This window comes from Strigops habroptila, chromosome 4, assembly GCF_004027225.2.
Source record: "Strigops habroptila isolate Jane chromosome 4, bStrHab1.2.pri, whole genome shotgun sequence".
Lineage (NCBI taxonomy): Eukaryota > Metazoa > Chordata > Aves > Psittaciformes > Psittacidae > Strigops > Strigops habroptila.
This window is the reverse complement of record NC_046358.1, coordinates 53,885,331-53,900,856: the sequence shown is the minus strand read 5'-3', so window position 1 is coordinate 53,900,856 and position 15,526 is coordinate 53,885,331. Positions and strand designations below refer to the sequence as shown.

At 35.7% G+C, this 15,526-nt stretch overlaps 1 protein-coding gene across 19 annotated transcripts in view; it reads right to left on the bottom strand.

Annotated features, from left to right (window-relative positions):
• SOX6 (SRY-box transcription factor 6) overlaps window positions 1-15,526 on the bottom strand; it is a 379,634-nt gene that overhangs the window by 191,508 nt on the left and 172,600 nt on the right. The gene's annotated exons all lie outside the window — the stretch shown is intronic.

The window sequence follows — 15,526 nt, the reverse complement described above, 5'->3', positions numbered from 1 at the left end:
CTAAAAGCACTGACAATAACAGAAGAGTGTATGTCGCACCCTGTCCTATTGCAGTAAAAGAGACACAACCTCCTTTTGCTTTAGAGCAATTCTTGACATCCCCCATGTAGAGGCTGACAGACCTGCGTAGGTTCCTCTGTCTGCTCAGGGCAAGTGATGTCACAGTGTGATATACTACTTGACCCTGTGTTTCTCCACAGAAAACATTTTTTCCCCCCAAAGCTGGTGTACAAATTCATCACCATAAGCATCTTCACAAAATATGGAGCATAGCAATACATTAAATATCAGAGCCAAGAAAATGGAGGTCATTTTTGTAAACATCTGAGGGGAGATTAAATATTAGTTGGGGAGTTCTCATCCAAAATCTGCAACCTGAAGAGGTAAATACATATTCAGTACAACTAAATCTTCATAGCTACAGAGGAGGGAAACCACAGTAAGCTCATGCTACCTGTTTCAAGTTATTGTTTATTTCGTATTCTGCTAATAAACATCCTTTCTTTTCCAGAATTTTCCTCACTACAAGCAAGAAATAGGCAATTGAGCTCCACAGAATTATGCCACAATCTTCACTAAAAGTTATGTTGCAGGTTAGAAAGATAATTTACACAGTTTCTGTCTTAAACATTTAGGCTTCTTGCTTTTGTTGATTTAATCCAGACTCTGTAGTTATAACAGTTTAAATTTATGAGCTGAATTTTAGCTGCATAACTCCCTACAAAAATTAAGCATGCATGAAATTCTACACAGCTACTTTGAAACTGTAGATTAATGCTGTTTTATGACACACTCTTTACACAAATGCAAAAGAATCCAACCAAGACTCAGTTGTTTAGAAGGATTTTTCTCACATTTAGGGCCAACAGAAAATTTCATGTTATCAGAACAACCCCTAAACAAAAGATTACTCAATCTTTTGTTAAGGGGTTAACCTCTGGGCTGAAAACCTGGCTAAACCCTACTTGCAGCATTTGCACTCAGACTATTAATATAATCATGAGCACTAGGAAGGCAGAGTCTCAAACACGGTAAGTTACACATCTCTTGTTCCTTTTTTTAAACACTTATTTATGGACAAGGTATAACTTACACAACCTTATGAATGGCTGGGCAGGTGGTACTGCTGCTCCCTATATCAAATACGCTAGTATCACTGTCAGTAGTGCCCAGTTTTCCTCACCAATCATATTTTCACCTGTTCTCTCTTATAATAAGATTTGACTGAGACCTCTCTGGGATAAGGACTATTGTTTGCTTTTACTACTGCTATATGTACAGCACCTAACATACTTCCTTACAGAGGTCCCTTGGAAAAAAAAAAATAAAGAATCATCTTAATTACTTCAAGTGAACTCAGAGACCCTTCACAACTCAGTGACATAAGCTCCATGGATTTTTTTTTTTCATTGTCCTTTTTTTCCTTTCAAAGCTATACATGTCACATATACATCCCTGTGCAAAGGGAGGAAGGCAGTATGCACAGGCATAGCTTTTCCCAAGGCAAAGTGGTCTTAGCAGGTCCCAGATCTGCTGGCAAGATCCATGAAGGCTGAAGTCACACAGAATTTTTTTAATTCTACAAAGGGATTGCTCAAGTTTCCCAAGTTCGGAAAGTTTCTAATTTTAGGCAAATAAAAAGAAACTCTTGCATTTAGGAACAACAATTCTTTTCCGTGAACAGCCCCACATCCAGATATTTTCAGGAATTGTCTGAAAGCTTTTTAGCTGACAGGAAATAAGACATATCCTTCTACAGCAAAATGTAACTCCTTAATGAGTTTATTATCTTGTAAACAGTGGTGTAAATGTGTACTTTGATATAAAGACAATGACAGCTCACTTCTTCTGAAAACTATTAACTGGACCTACTGAGCACCTGAGACTACAGGCAATTAGCCCTAGAACACGGGTTAATGGATTTAAATCACCACAGTCCATTACTTTTTGCAGTTATTTACAAAAGAAGTACAAAATTTGCCCATTCATTTTCATGGCATTTTTTTTATTGCTCTTTTTGCACTAGTGAAATACTTTCAAAAGACGAATAATGACAGAGATCCAGGCCCTGAAAGTGGAACCTTTTACTGTATTAAATAGTTGATCAGAGAATAAGAACAAATATTGCCAACAAATGCATAGGAAAATCCTGATAACTGTTTACAGCATAGCCATGCAGGAACTGCCAGGTTGGACCAGGGTCCTTAACAATCCCTAGCAATAGTAACTTTTGCAAAGTCTAGATCAAAAATTTGAATACCGTAAACATATTTCACCTATACTCAAGACTGGACTTTTAAGCAAAAATAATTTTTCCTTTGATGAAGCTTCCATCCCTTTGTAACAGAATCAAGAAGTATGAGCAGTCCACAGAAAGGGTCAGTAGAGTTTGGCCACATAGAAAACCACACAAGAAACACTTGTAAAACACTAATTTTGCATCCAGAAAAATGTGTTTTCTACGTGGTCAGATAAACATATTGCTATCTTTGTTTAAATTAAACAAAATTTAGGTGGTTTTAAAACCTCCTGTTCCTTGCTTAGATGGCACATCCTAAGCTTAAAGCCCAATTCCTCTTGTTTTGCAGGTGTTCTGGTTTCAATTCAGAGTATCACAGCTCTAACAGGCAAAGCTATCCATAACAGCTCCCCAAAATTAGACAATTCATCTCAGCTACTAGATGCAGTCCATACACTGGAAAAAAATACCAAGTCAGCTAACATCAACCATGTTCTGTAACAACTTGCCAGAGCCAAGGTGCTGGGCGGCCTCCTCTGCTGGACCTTCTCTATGCTTTGTTGCTCGGAGGCTGTGACTCCGACAGTACAGTGTTGTAAAAATCTGGATTAAATTTAGCAAAGAAAGAGATCATTTATAAGTCATCTGTGGATACATTCTGGCTTTGGTGTGTGGCTGAAACTCCCATTAACACTAACATGAGCTACGCAGGCCTACTGATGGGTGAATTATACCCCTGACAGAAAAGTGGTTTTTTGCTCGATAGATTTTCTTTGATGAAATTGTTGGCTTGTTGGCTACTGCACAGTCATGTGTACATATTTAAGTATTTCTCTGCGTGTATGCATTTGTGTATCTCTACAGTGATGATGTCAGTTTGACTAAAAATGCGGATAAAGCATTTCTTAAGCCAAAATGGGCCAAAGCTAATTTTCCCCCTATAAACTTTGGTTTGGCCCTTATTTATCAAAACCAGAAAAAGTTTGACAGAAAAGGGGATCCAAATTGGTTATCCCAGCAAAAAATAGAAGTCAGGGCCTTTCTTAAGACTTACTTTATAGGAACCGTATGCACAACTTTCACTTTCTAGAAAGTGGTTTTCTCTTGAACACACATCAGAATCATTCATCATCATATAATTGCAAGTTGTCAGTCAGAGCCGCACCCTTCATGCAGTGGCAGGCCGCCAGCACATCTGTCAGAAGCACTCACAAGCTTCCGTGTATTATTGTAATCCCCTACAAAAGGAACAAGCCCATTCACCCAGTCCACATTTTCCAAACCGAATGACGACTGTAAACCCTGAGCCTGGAAATATAATAGTAGGGCATTTCTCTCTCTAAAAAAGCCACGCTTGTCAGGCAACCGCAGGCTAAATGCCAGAAAACAAATATGAAATAATTCTAATCCCCACATTTTACACGTAGATTTTGGGGAACTGGTTTCTTCATACATGAAAGAGGAAAGCTGGGTTCTGTGCAATATAACAAAGTAGTCTCCAATGCTGAAACGGGCTGCAGAGATAAATCATTGTACCCTTTCTGCAAACACCCTCATCTTGCACTCTAGACTTGATTAGGAAAAATTTCTTCCTCCTTTGGACAGAGTCTTGGGTGACATGGTCTAGCGTGAGGCATCCCTGCCCATGGCAGGTGAGTTGGAACTAGATGACCTTAAGGTCTTTTCCAACCCTAACTATTCTATGATTCTATTATTTTATTCTCTTTTTTGGCTTCTTCTGTTTCTTTCTTCCTTTACCTAGAATCACAAGTCTTTCTGTTAATGCATACTCTTTTCTCCTTTTCCTCTTTTCTCCTGTACCTTTTCAAAGACACATTCTCCTCAGACAGGCTCCATAGGCCACCTCGGGGCCAGCCTGGATTTAGTGAACCTGAAGGCTTGGGCCAATGAGTCCAAAGCAGGCAACATTCTGTTCTCAGAAATTATGTTAAGGACTTTCACAGAGAATTAAACAGCTTTCAAGGAATTAAATATGCTTTAGAGAGGGCTTCAGAAGCTTATTTGGACACTATATGCATACAAGAGCCACAAATACTTTGGAGAATGGAATAATAAACTTTACCTCTCTACTTCAACTAACTCATTTGCATTCTCTCTCCAGAAAAGTATGACAGTTCAATGTTCAGAAATCCTGAGTGAAACACATGCCATTGCCCTTCAAGGCAGCAATGCAGCCACATGAACCCAAGACCTTCAGAGCAGCTTTGCCTTAGCAAATGAGGCTGTGGATGGAGCCTAATGCTTTCCTCTAACCGGCCAGATCTTTATCCATGCTTAGATACAGAGATGAAAATATGACTCCTCTCTGACACCCCCTTCCAACAACTTGCCCCCAGGAACTTTCAAGGAGCGGGAGCAGACAATCAGCATGCATGCCCAACCATAATGATTAGGCTGGTAAAGGCTTTGTGCACTCCACACTGCTATTGGGCATTTTTATCAGCCCTTTATATAGGCAGAATGCGTATTATATATACAGACATACGCAAACATACATTTCTGAAACAATTCAAAAGATATATGATGGCTGACCTGCTAAAAAATTTATTTCTAAGAGCAAATCGAGAAAGCATTACTTCTGAGTGATACAGCAAGGAGTAAATTATACCATCTTGCTGCACAAAGGAAGATAAATATCGTAACAAATCAACTCAACTGTGCTGCACACCTATATTCACACAGAGTTGTTGTTCAAACTAGTGGTAAGGAAAATCTAACAATTCTCAGATTAACTCAGAAAAAAAGTACTGTAAAACTATCATGCAAGCATGAAGAAGCTGCAGAAACTGCTCTGCATACTCCCAGGTGGTCACACAGACTAGTCTAGCCGGTCCACCCCATTAGAGTGAAGCTGGAATATAGAAATATCAGAGTTTATCATCACAATCCTGCAAAACATACTGCTTTTCAAAACACCAGTGGGGGAATAAACAACCCCTCAATCCTTTCATGATTCAGTTTCTCAAAAAGAAGGATGATGTTTTTATCTCATACAACTACTGAAGAATTTCATTCTTTTGCAAAATGGTCATACAAACAGCTTTAAGCACAATAGTATTTTTTTTTCAATTATGCTTTATTATTATTACTTTTTATTATCTTTTACATATTTTCAAAGTTTACTTGACAACGTTCATTTTTACAGAACTAGGCCATATTCAGTAACTCAATTTCTGGCACGAGTGAAGACCAAATTTCACTAAAGCTGAATTAAATTAATTTTGGGCTTGAGATAACATGAGGTAATAATATCGGCTGTAAACTGGGTAAATCAAGATAAATGAATGCTTTCTCTTTATATATATATGATACTAAATACACACAAATATAAGTACAACATATGGTCAACAAGAAATAAATAAAACTGAAAACAGTTTACAACTGCATGGCAAGTATCCAAACTAAATTTCAGGTAGCAGATGGCATGAATAGGATACATGTGAGAAACAGGCAATTTCAATTATCTCTGAATAGTTCATAAACAGGAAAATTTGGCAAACCACATTTTTTTAAAAATGGACTTGAAAAATAACATCATGTAATAGAGATAACTGAATTGAAAACATAACAATGCAAAGTTATTAAGCTCATCCTGATGATAATTTCATAATGAGTATTAAATGATTACATGTGACAGAAAAGAGCTGCCCTAAATACTCATCCCTGGAAAATGTAATAATTAATTACTCCAAGTAGGGCTCAGAATTTTGTTGTTGTCATTATCATTACTAAAAAGTTGCCAAGAGATCTTTTTCACCAAGTTCTTTTTTAGCTTTCATGAAATCTGCAGAATAAAAAAAAAAAAAAAAACAAAAAAAAAACAACCAAAAAAACCGGCAGAATCTGGACCTGGTCATTTCTTCAGTTATTCAGATAAATTTCGGTGGGGTTTATTCAGCAGAGGTCAGATTTACCCACAGATGTCATGAAAAAAATCATATTATTTTGAACTTTACAGTGAAATAAGGTGCAAAAAAACCCTATTTTAAAAGTCTTTTCTGAATCACACCAAATGAGAACCTGGGCTTCACAAAAGAGTTAGTTCTCCTTTTAACTTATCTTTTAGAAAAATCAAATGTGTCAGATGGATCTCTGGAATTTAGAAACTTGATAAGTAGGTCAGAGGCTAACTTCTTAAACATTTCATTGAGATGCTTACAAATGTTGTGTAGAGTTAGTTAGGCAAATCACCTGGGAATCAATTCGTCAGACATTGTACCACTGCTTTCATACTCCTCTCTCTAATTCTCCTTTCCACATAAGAAATCTGTCAGACATAAAGATCTATTAGCTCAAACCCTGAAGTTATTCAGATATCTAAATACGATTCAAGTTCTTAATTGCCATTTATGTAATTGGGAGTTAGATAGCTACACAATAGTTTGGGTGTCTGTATTCCACTGAGATGTAAGCTTTTCTGTTAATGAAACTCTAAGCATTATGCCTATGATAAAATGGTAAAAGAGCTCTCAACCATTCCCTTCTTAAGCTAGATTAAACACAAAACAAAATAAAAGGGGAAAAAAAAATCCTGCCTGCATAAATATAGGCAGAATAAAGTGCAATTTTCACTGAAATACATACAGATTTTCATTTATCAGATTTTCTGTTAGCAGACAAGATAGGAACTCAAATATCAGAAAAGAAAGGGTTTATTGACCACTGTGATTCCAGAAACATTTAGTAAGCATTGAGGAAGCTTTTATCCAGTTCAAATGATAAGTATTTCTCTTTTTTCATGCTAATAAAGAGAATTTGATCCCTGTTAAACTGAAGGTTGTTCAGAAGGCTTTATCAACAGCACCTTCAGACTGACATAATAGATGCACAGCAAAATCAACAGATGCTTCTGAGCATCTCAATAACTGAGGTCTTGGTCTTTGAAAGAATGACTAGTCTGCCATTTCATAACTGTCATTTGAAAGAGGAAAAGTGTTGTTTAATGACAGCTGGGTTTTACTGCCCAGATGAATTAGAATAATACATAGGATCCCATGTATTTTATGTACATTGAATGCTTATGAAACTTATTTATACATCTGTGTGCTTATAGCTAGATACAGATACATATACAATTGCAGTATTTAAAAAAATGGCCAGAAGTTTTAGGTACGGTGCTTGAATCAAATTACATCTCATTTTCAATGCTGGTGGGCCCCATACATTTGGAAGTCGGAGTTATAAGTGCTGAACATATCTCAAAAATCAGTCCCAGTATGTTTCAAGTTAGGCATCCAAAGACGGTAACCACAACTGATCATTTGGGTCACCGGAAAGTATGTTCACAGTATACACAACTACAGAGTCAAGACACTACAGGCTGAATATCACTTCCATCAGAAAAAAAGGCTGTTATACAATACCTTTCAGACAAAGTGATATAGGAGCCACCAGCTGTGAATATGTTTTCAGAATTCAGAGCCTCCCTGGCAGGAGTCAGCTACTTCTTTGGGGGACCTTAACCCTTTCTCATCATACCTCAAACAGCCATTTTCCAGGTCCTTCTACCACAACGCACAAAGTCTATGCTGTACCTCCTTGTCTTGGAAGTTGGGACAAAACAAAAGCTACTAAGGAGTTGTCAGAAATGTTAGTAGCCACCCCATACAGTAGGGGCCCCTTGTTTGAAGAGATCAAACAAGGATCTCTTCTCTTCATTCTCTTCCATGAGTCCTGCCCTTGGTAAATGCAGTTAGTCATAAAACAATCAGCAGCAAAGTCTGCAAAGTTCACCAAGCTCCATGCAGCTACTCGCTTCAGAATGAACACAGTTCTGATTTCAGAGTGGTTATAAGCGCAGGGGTTCAGCAGACTTGGGTTTAATGTCATTTTTCTTTCCCTACTTGCCCACCGACTGACAGTCCCACAAACGAACAGCTACCACCCTCATCCTTTCCATGCCTCAGAGCAGAAGAGACTGCCTGGCTTTGTAAAAGAAAGATCCTGTATTAAGAACATTCCTCACTCTCTCTGTAACACAAAAAACAAAACAAAACAAAAACAAACCCAAAACTTTCTAAAATTTAAAAGTGCAGCAGAAAATATAAACTTAATTCTTCATACAAATTAAATGAATTCTAGCGGCCCAACTACCAGTTTCAGACCAGTAAGTCAGTATGTTTAATGTCAGCAACCAATAAAGCAGAAACATATGCTCTGCTTCACTAATGGCACAAAGAACATTCTCTGATTGTCTCTTAGTGGAAGCCAAATGTTTGTTGGTTAAATCAAGATTTATCTTAGAAACATTAATTTTCAATAGCATGCAAACTGATTTATTTTCTACTAAAATCTATGAGATTACTTTTAGTTTAAAATGACTTTCATAATGGTTTCTGCATAAGACCTATCAAATGATATTTCTTGGCCTATAAGAGCCATCTATCCTGTCTCCTGGCTAAGAAACCTTCCCACAGTATATTATAGTACAACATGTGAGCTACTGTGTTTGAAGTTACAGCTTATTTTATCAAGCTGTAGATGTTCTCTACAGCTAATAAGTGGTGCACTGCCTTGGAGCAAACAGATCAGTGTTTTCTTTGATTTTGTATTTCCTTTGTTTGAAAACAATACTAGATGCTAAGGCAATAAATATCAAATATTCGATATATAACTGTTGAAATATACACATACATATACAGTGTATCACAGCAAACATGATACTAAAAGAGAACTCTGACAGCTGCTGAGCTGCCATTTTTCCCATGCATTTACACCAAGAATCAAGTAGTTAGGTTTTCCAGAAAGTTCAGCTCTCTTTTGAGCCCTCAGAAGACATAAACAATTTGTCTGAAGTGTTCCCACTATTCTCAGCACTGTTTTAATAAATGAAACATTTTTTAGGTGATTAAATAAGAGCTGCTTAATACTATGACCATTCGAAAATGTGGGGGTATCTCAGAATGACAAGAAGTCCAACTAGCATCTTTAATATAACAACTCACTACATTCAGGGCATAACAATGTATTATCTAAGCAAGAACTGCAAGATTGATCTCTTTAATTGTAAATTTTATTTTTTTAAAATGTAACCAATGTAATTTAAGAAACCAGATAATTTCAGTGTCTCAGAGATCAAAGTAAATAAATGGTTTCACGAAAGGGTCAGCCGAAAGTATATGGCATGCATATACTTTCACGCAGTGGCTGACAAAAGATTAATGCAATCACATATGAAAAAGCCACAACTTGAAAGAAATCATGCATTCTTGAAAAGATACTTAATACTAATAGATGACATACTTTTACTTGAGTTTGGATCATCTATCCTCATGACTCATTATGTATTTGAGTACATCAATTATATCATAAATAATTTATAACATTACAATGTTCTGTGGTTTAATGCATCTAAAACTGTTTTAGACAGACGAGGGTCTCACATGTCTAACCCACCTAAACAGACCGGGACAGTAAAAGTGAAACAAAACCTACTTATTAATAAGTATTAATACTTTTTCATGTATACAAATTAATTCAAAAGATATCGAAGCATAGTGCAAAATCAAGTAAGTGCTAGGGTCTCCAATTTACAGATAACGTATTTGAAGCTGAAAGGTTAACATCTTTGCCCAAAGTCAAAACAAGTCACTGCAATTACTGTGCTCTCCAGATTCTGAGCCAACTCCTGGAACATAATAGAAAACCTAACAAAAACAGAGCTTGTAGGAAATATTCTCTTAACATGCAGCAGGATCACAAACACTGAAAGGCTGGTTGACATTTTCAAAGCTGCAAAGGGAATTTGGATGCCGCCAATTCTCATTAACTTTAATGGGAACTGGGCATCCAAATCTCTTAGGCAGTTTTGCAAATCCCACCACAAATGACCACTTAGGTGGTTAGCATTAAATGCATTGCCTGCCAGACACCTTTATCTTAGAGCTACATAAAAGGAAGCTCCATTGTTTTCTTCCTTGCAGAATAGTATGTGAGCTAAATGAAGTTTCTCACTCATGGCTTACACATAAGCAATTTTCCCTGCCACTTGCAAGGTGCAATTCAACCGGTTTCTTTAGACTATCACTAGGAAAGACAGGACAAAGAAAATACATAGGAAAACAATCACTGCTGAGAGATAAAAAGTAAATTCACTGTAAGTTGGTGAGTATTTCTGAGCAGACACTTCTGAAATACATGGGCTTTTTATTTCACTTTTAATAGAAATATTTGGCATTATTAGAGTGCTATATTTCTCACCTATTCATCTTTTACTTTCTATATGCCCATCTTTCTGACTAACACCTTGGCATTCAAACAAGTACTATGCTCAAAAATAAAAAAATAAAACCTGTATAAATGACAGTGTTCAACCATGAACACATTGTCTTTTATGAATATTATAATCACAGAATCAATAAGCCTACAAAGAAAAAACAGGACACAAAACGTGTTTTGTCATTTCTGACGAAGTTATAAAAACAACAGACATTCAATATGCCAAGTGTTCTTCAATCCTTCATAATCATAGCCTTATTGAAGTGAGGACAAAAAGGGTCTAATTGCATAGGAGCAATCTCAATGTAATAGGTTATACACCCAGGCACTGCTGCACAATACAACAAAAACAACGTTCCCTGTGTATAGCAGAATGTCATCTCTCATTTTCAGGCAATTACCTTCTTTCTTGTCAACAGTTTTAATAACCTCCATCATCTCTAAAAGACTTTTGCTTCAGTTAAATAATTTTCAGCTTTTTAATATGCAAATGTGCTTGTTCATATGCATGGGTGAAGTGGCGCTGCTACTTGAAATGTGTCAGTACATTGTGGAGCACCTGCACCTCGGGGAAGCTTGATTTAATTGACACCTAATACTATTCATTATTCCACTTAGTGAGCAACTCCTATTAGTCACCTGTAGGTTTTCCTATAAGCAGTGCTTTGGCCACCAATGAAAATATGAATATTTCTATAAATAGAATGGCCATATTTAGTAAAGGGGGTTCACTATTGATAAGTCTGGAACATCATCTCGTCGGGAATATTTCTTAGGATTCTCCCCCCCTCCCTGTTCCTCCCCAGAACTTCTCTTGACTGTGATGGACATCAAGAGTAACTCCGATTTAAAAAATACGCCATGTGTTAAGTACTGACACCTTAATTCTATAACTGTATTAAATGAACATTGTGCGAAGTCTGAAAACAGGGAAAAGGAATCAAGGTGTGTGGGTTTTATTAGTGTAGCCACTGTTTCCTTAAAGTGCAATGAGTTGGATGATTCCAGCGCCTGCTTTATATGATCTGAATGTAATCACTGTCTATGCAAAGAAATGCAGAATATGTGTTATTAATTGAATATTCCTGTAATAAATATTTACCATTATAGTTTAGTTTAACCTTATGTAGCTAATAGCCAATTTTGCTCAATTGTGAAGGATGTGCAACAAAGATCTTTAAATTGCCACATGAAATAATTACGTTGAATATGGGATTCTCTGTCTTTACTGATATGAATGTGATAAATATATGCTATAACTGGGTACAGTTTAAGACTCTCATTGTTCTTTCATTGCTGTATTACAACTCAGGCACAGTAAACCGTATGTGCTGAGTTGATGATATCGGGGTTGTTTCTTTACCACATGGTCTGTAACCTTATTGTTCAGGCCACATTTCTTTCCAGCATTAATGCATTTGTTAGTCCCAGAAGGCTTAAACTACAGATGTTTAACATCCTGCTTATGGACAAATCATCTGGAATATGAACTGAGAAATCTATACGACTTATTAGTATATGTTATGAGTGTAACAGAGATTTAGTAGTCTGTTCAAACTAGATTAGTGAAACCCTTTCTTACAAAAATGCAACTTCTTAAAATAGACACATGTAAAAATGAAAAATTAAGACATTCTTTTGACTAAAATATGATTTTTGTCAGAAGAATTTGTCACTAATTAATGCTGTTTACATAATAGTGCATGTAACATTAATTATAGCTTTCAGAATGTTAACTGCAAACCTTTTTTTTTTTTTTTTTTTTACTTTCTGTGAGCACAGATTTACCAGTATGGTGGAAATCAGAGCTCTTTTGAGGGTTTTTCTGCTGTGTATTCAAAGTGATCATAAATCAAGTCTAGAATTCAAAGACAGTTAAGGACGTAGGCAGTAAAAAAGACTGAGTAATGCTAACCCAGAACTCCAATCATTTTTAAAGTAAGTGGGGAGAACACTGGTCAACTAGGCGATTGTTGGTATCCCCCAAAATGTAATCTCCAAGCTGAAGAATGGCAGCTGGCAGAACAGCTGGTGAATAGGATTAATGTCAGAAGAAAGAAATAAAACTCAACATATGTCCAAGCCTGCGGTGCTGGGACTGAGCATGATTGTACCCCGACGGATACCATGTGTACAGCTGGAAAGTGCCACTGTGCCATGCTTCTCTACCCCACAAGGTCATTTCTAAGAAGTATAGCTAATATCTGAACTGAACTTTTCTTTGAGAACTCTGACTGATTAAGAAATGAACAAACAAGCTTCATAGTGCAAATATTTTGGACTATTTTAACCCACTCTGGGTGTTTTTTTTATAATACGATCTCAAACAAAAAAGCAGATTAGTATTAAAAAGGACAGATTGCACTAATGTAAATATAATTTTAAAGCTATTTAAACCTTTTAATCTCATCTCATTCAGATTTCCAAATTCAAGGTTTAAATAATATGAAATTACATAAAATAAACACAAGTTTAATAAAATAAACAATTTCATTTCATAGTACTTACATATTTAACTAAAAATAAATATTAATAAGAAGCACGCATAGCTAGAATATGCCCAAGAAATTTGGAAAGGGAAAAAAAATTGACACTAGTATTAATTCATGTTTATATTTTGAAATGTTATGTCTTAAGGATGTTTCTGTTCATGTTTTAGCATGCTCCTATTTTTTTTCTGTAACAGGGCAGTTGTTGGAATTGGTTATAGTGAAGAACAGTAAACATATAAAAATTCCTAAGTCATGAGAAAGGCCCAAGTATTTTTAGAAGTCTGAAAAGAACAAATTCTGTTCAGTCTCCATTTTCCTACTAGTAGCTTGAAACCAGACCCTATCAGCTAGATAGCAAAGTTCATACATGATCAGATTCTACCCCACAGTTGTGTGCAGTGAGAAAGACCACAAACAGTTAATTTAACCAGTTTTGTTCTGTGCTTATATCGTTCTCAAATATGGTGATTTTGGGTGTATTTATTTTAGACAGGGAATATATAAAAAAAAGTCCCCAATTCAGGTTACTTTTTAAAGTACTGGCTTTAGCTATGTTCACCGGAACTTAGACACATATATTTGATGAAAATGTAAAAATTATTGCAGTGACAAATCATATCCTCACCCCAAAACAGTCTTGTCTCCTTTTGTTTTTTCTTTCTTGTTTCTTTTCTTTCTGTTCTTTTCTTTTCCTCTTTGGCATCGCATCAGGAATGTTCCTGATGCGCATGCAGCGGAATAACATCGCACGTACTCTAACCCAAGGAAAAGACACATGCATCTCAAAGGATGCAAGCACACAATGCTACCTTGGTACCTTAAAATGGAACATCCAAATGGTGCTCCATCTGTCAGCTGCAAGACAGCAACAGGTAACCAGAGGTAATATTTTTCTACTCATACTAAGTTGACTTCACTAAGGAGAGTAATTGTATTGGCGTCCACATAAAGAAAATAATCCAGAAATGTCAGGCAAACCTACTGACTTGTTCAGCTTAGAAATACATTTTTCTGACCTGTAGAAAGATCCTGGTTCATATTTTAATAATGGGAATCCTCTACAGTGAGAGATGTAGAAGAGCTACAAAAAAAACCCAAACCAAAACCAAAATAAAAAACCCAACAGTACTAATTAGAAACTTGAGCCAGTCTGAAACCAGTGAATGTCAATGGCCACAATTATTACTGACTTGTAAACAGTGTAATTACAAACAAAACCTCTAAGCTTTTTTTATTTAATAGATGCTTCTATAATACTCTCATAATTTTAGATATCATGGTACGTTACAGACAAAACTAGAGGCCTTCTATTCTTTAAACAGGTTTTATCCTGGTATAGCCCCATTAATGGCCTAATTTTATGCGAGGCACAGTAATATGAACTGATAGAGTTTGTATCTAAGAATATCCTAATATGTGTTCACCCACTTAACAAAGGTACTCCACAATTTGTGTTCCATCACTTAGTGAAAACGTCACTATAGCATATCCTTCACATATATTTGGAAATACCTACCCATTTTCCATTTATTAGGAAATACCTGCCCATTTTCACCAAGTTCTCCTACTCATTTTTCAAAACAAATTCAGTGAGGAAAGTGGAAAAATTTTTTATATAATGATAGTAAAAGTATATTGCCTATTAAATTCTTATGCCCTGATGACTGACTTCTTGAGCAGGAAAAGTGCTGAGAAGTTTTAATTTCTCAGCACACACATACCTGCATTTCTAACAAAGGTAAAACTTCTAGAGAATAATTTTGAGCTTTCCTTGAAGAAGGACTTGTATGTTAAGGTCTAAATGTCTAATGAAGATAGCAATTTTTAGATATCTTTCTTCACATAAAATTATTCCATTCTATTTTAAGATAGTCTTGATTCTAAGTAAGAATTTCCAGCAGCACTCATCTAATATCATTATGTACTGGGAAAAATGTTTTTGTTTGCACTCACATAAAATGGAAAGAAAAGCGCATTGCTTATTAATATGTACTGGATTGTTTAAGAGGATTTTTAAGATACAAGTTAAAAGAATTTCACAATTTCAATTTCTCCTTTTCATTTAATAGTAGACATTCATTAGGACCCACACACTGTAATAAATTATAATAATTTCAAACAAGAATTAAATTACTAGGTACCTAGTGAAAGAGCCATTTTTTCTTAGGTACCCTGTAATCTAACTGTCAGATTTAAAATCTATTCCAAATCAACTCTTCACAACATTCACATTTATTCATCTATGCTAAATTAATAAAAGGTGTGAATAATACTGACAAAATTGATCATTATTGTTCATGTAGATTTAGAAAATTATAAGGTAATCTACAATATAAAAGGAATTGAGGGAAACTGTTACAGTTCTTATAAATAAATTCATCCTTTGCTGTATTTTTTTTTTTTTAATCAGGAAAAATCTTCAACAAGAATTTATTTAGATTGACTAGCAAAGCTATTTAATAAATGGCACATTTCAGAATAGAACTACTTTTTATTTCAAAAACTATTAAAAGTTAATCGTGACTCTGATGCAACATGAGAGTTCACCCAGAATCTT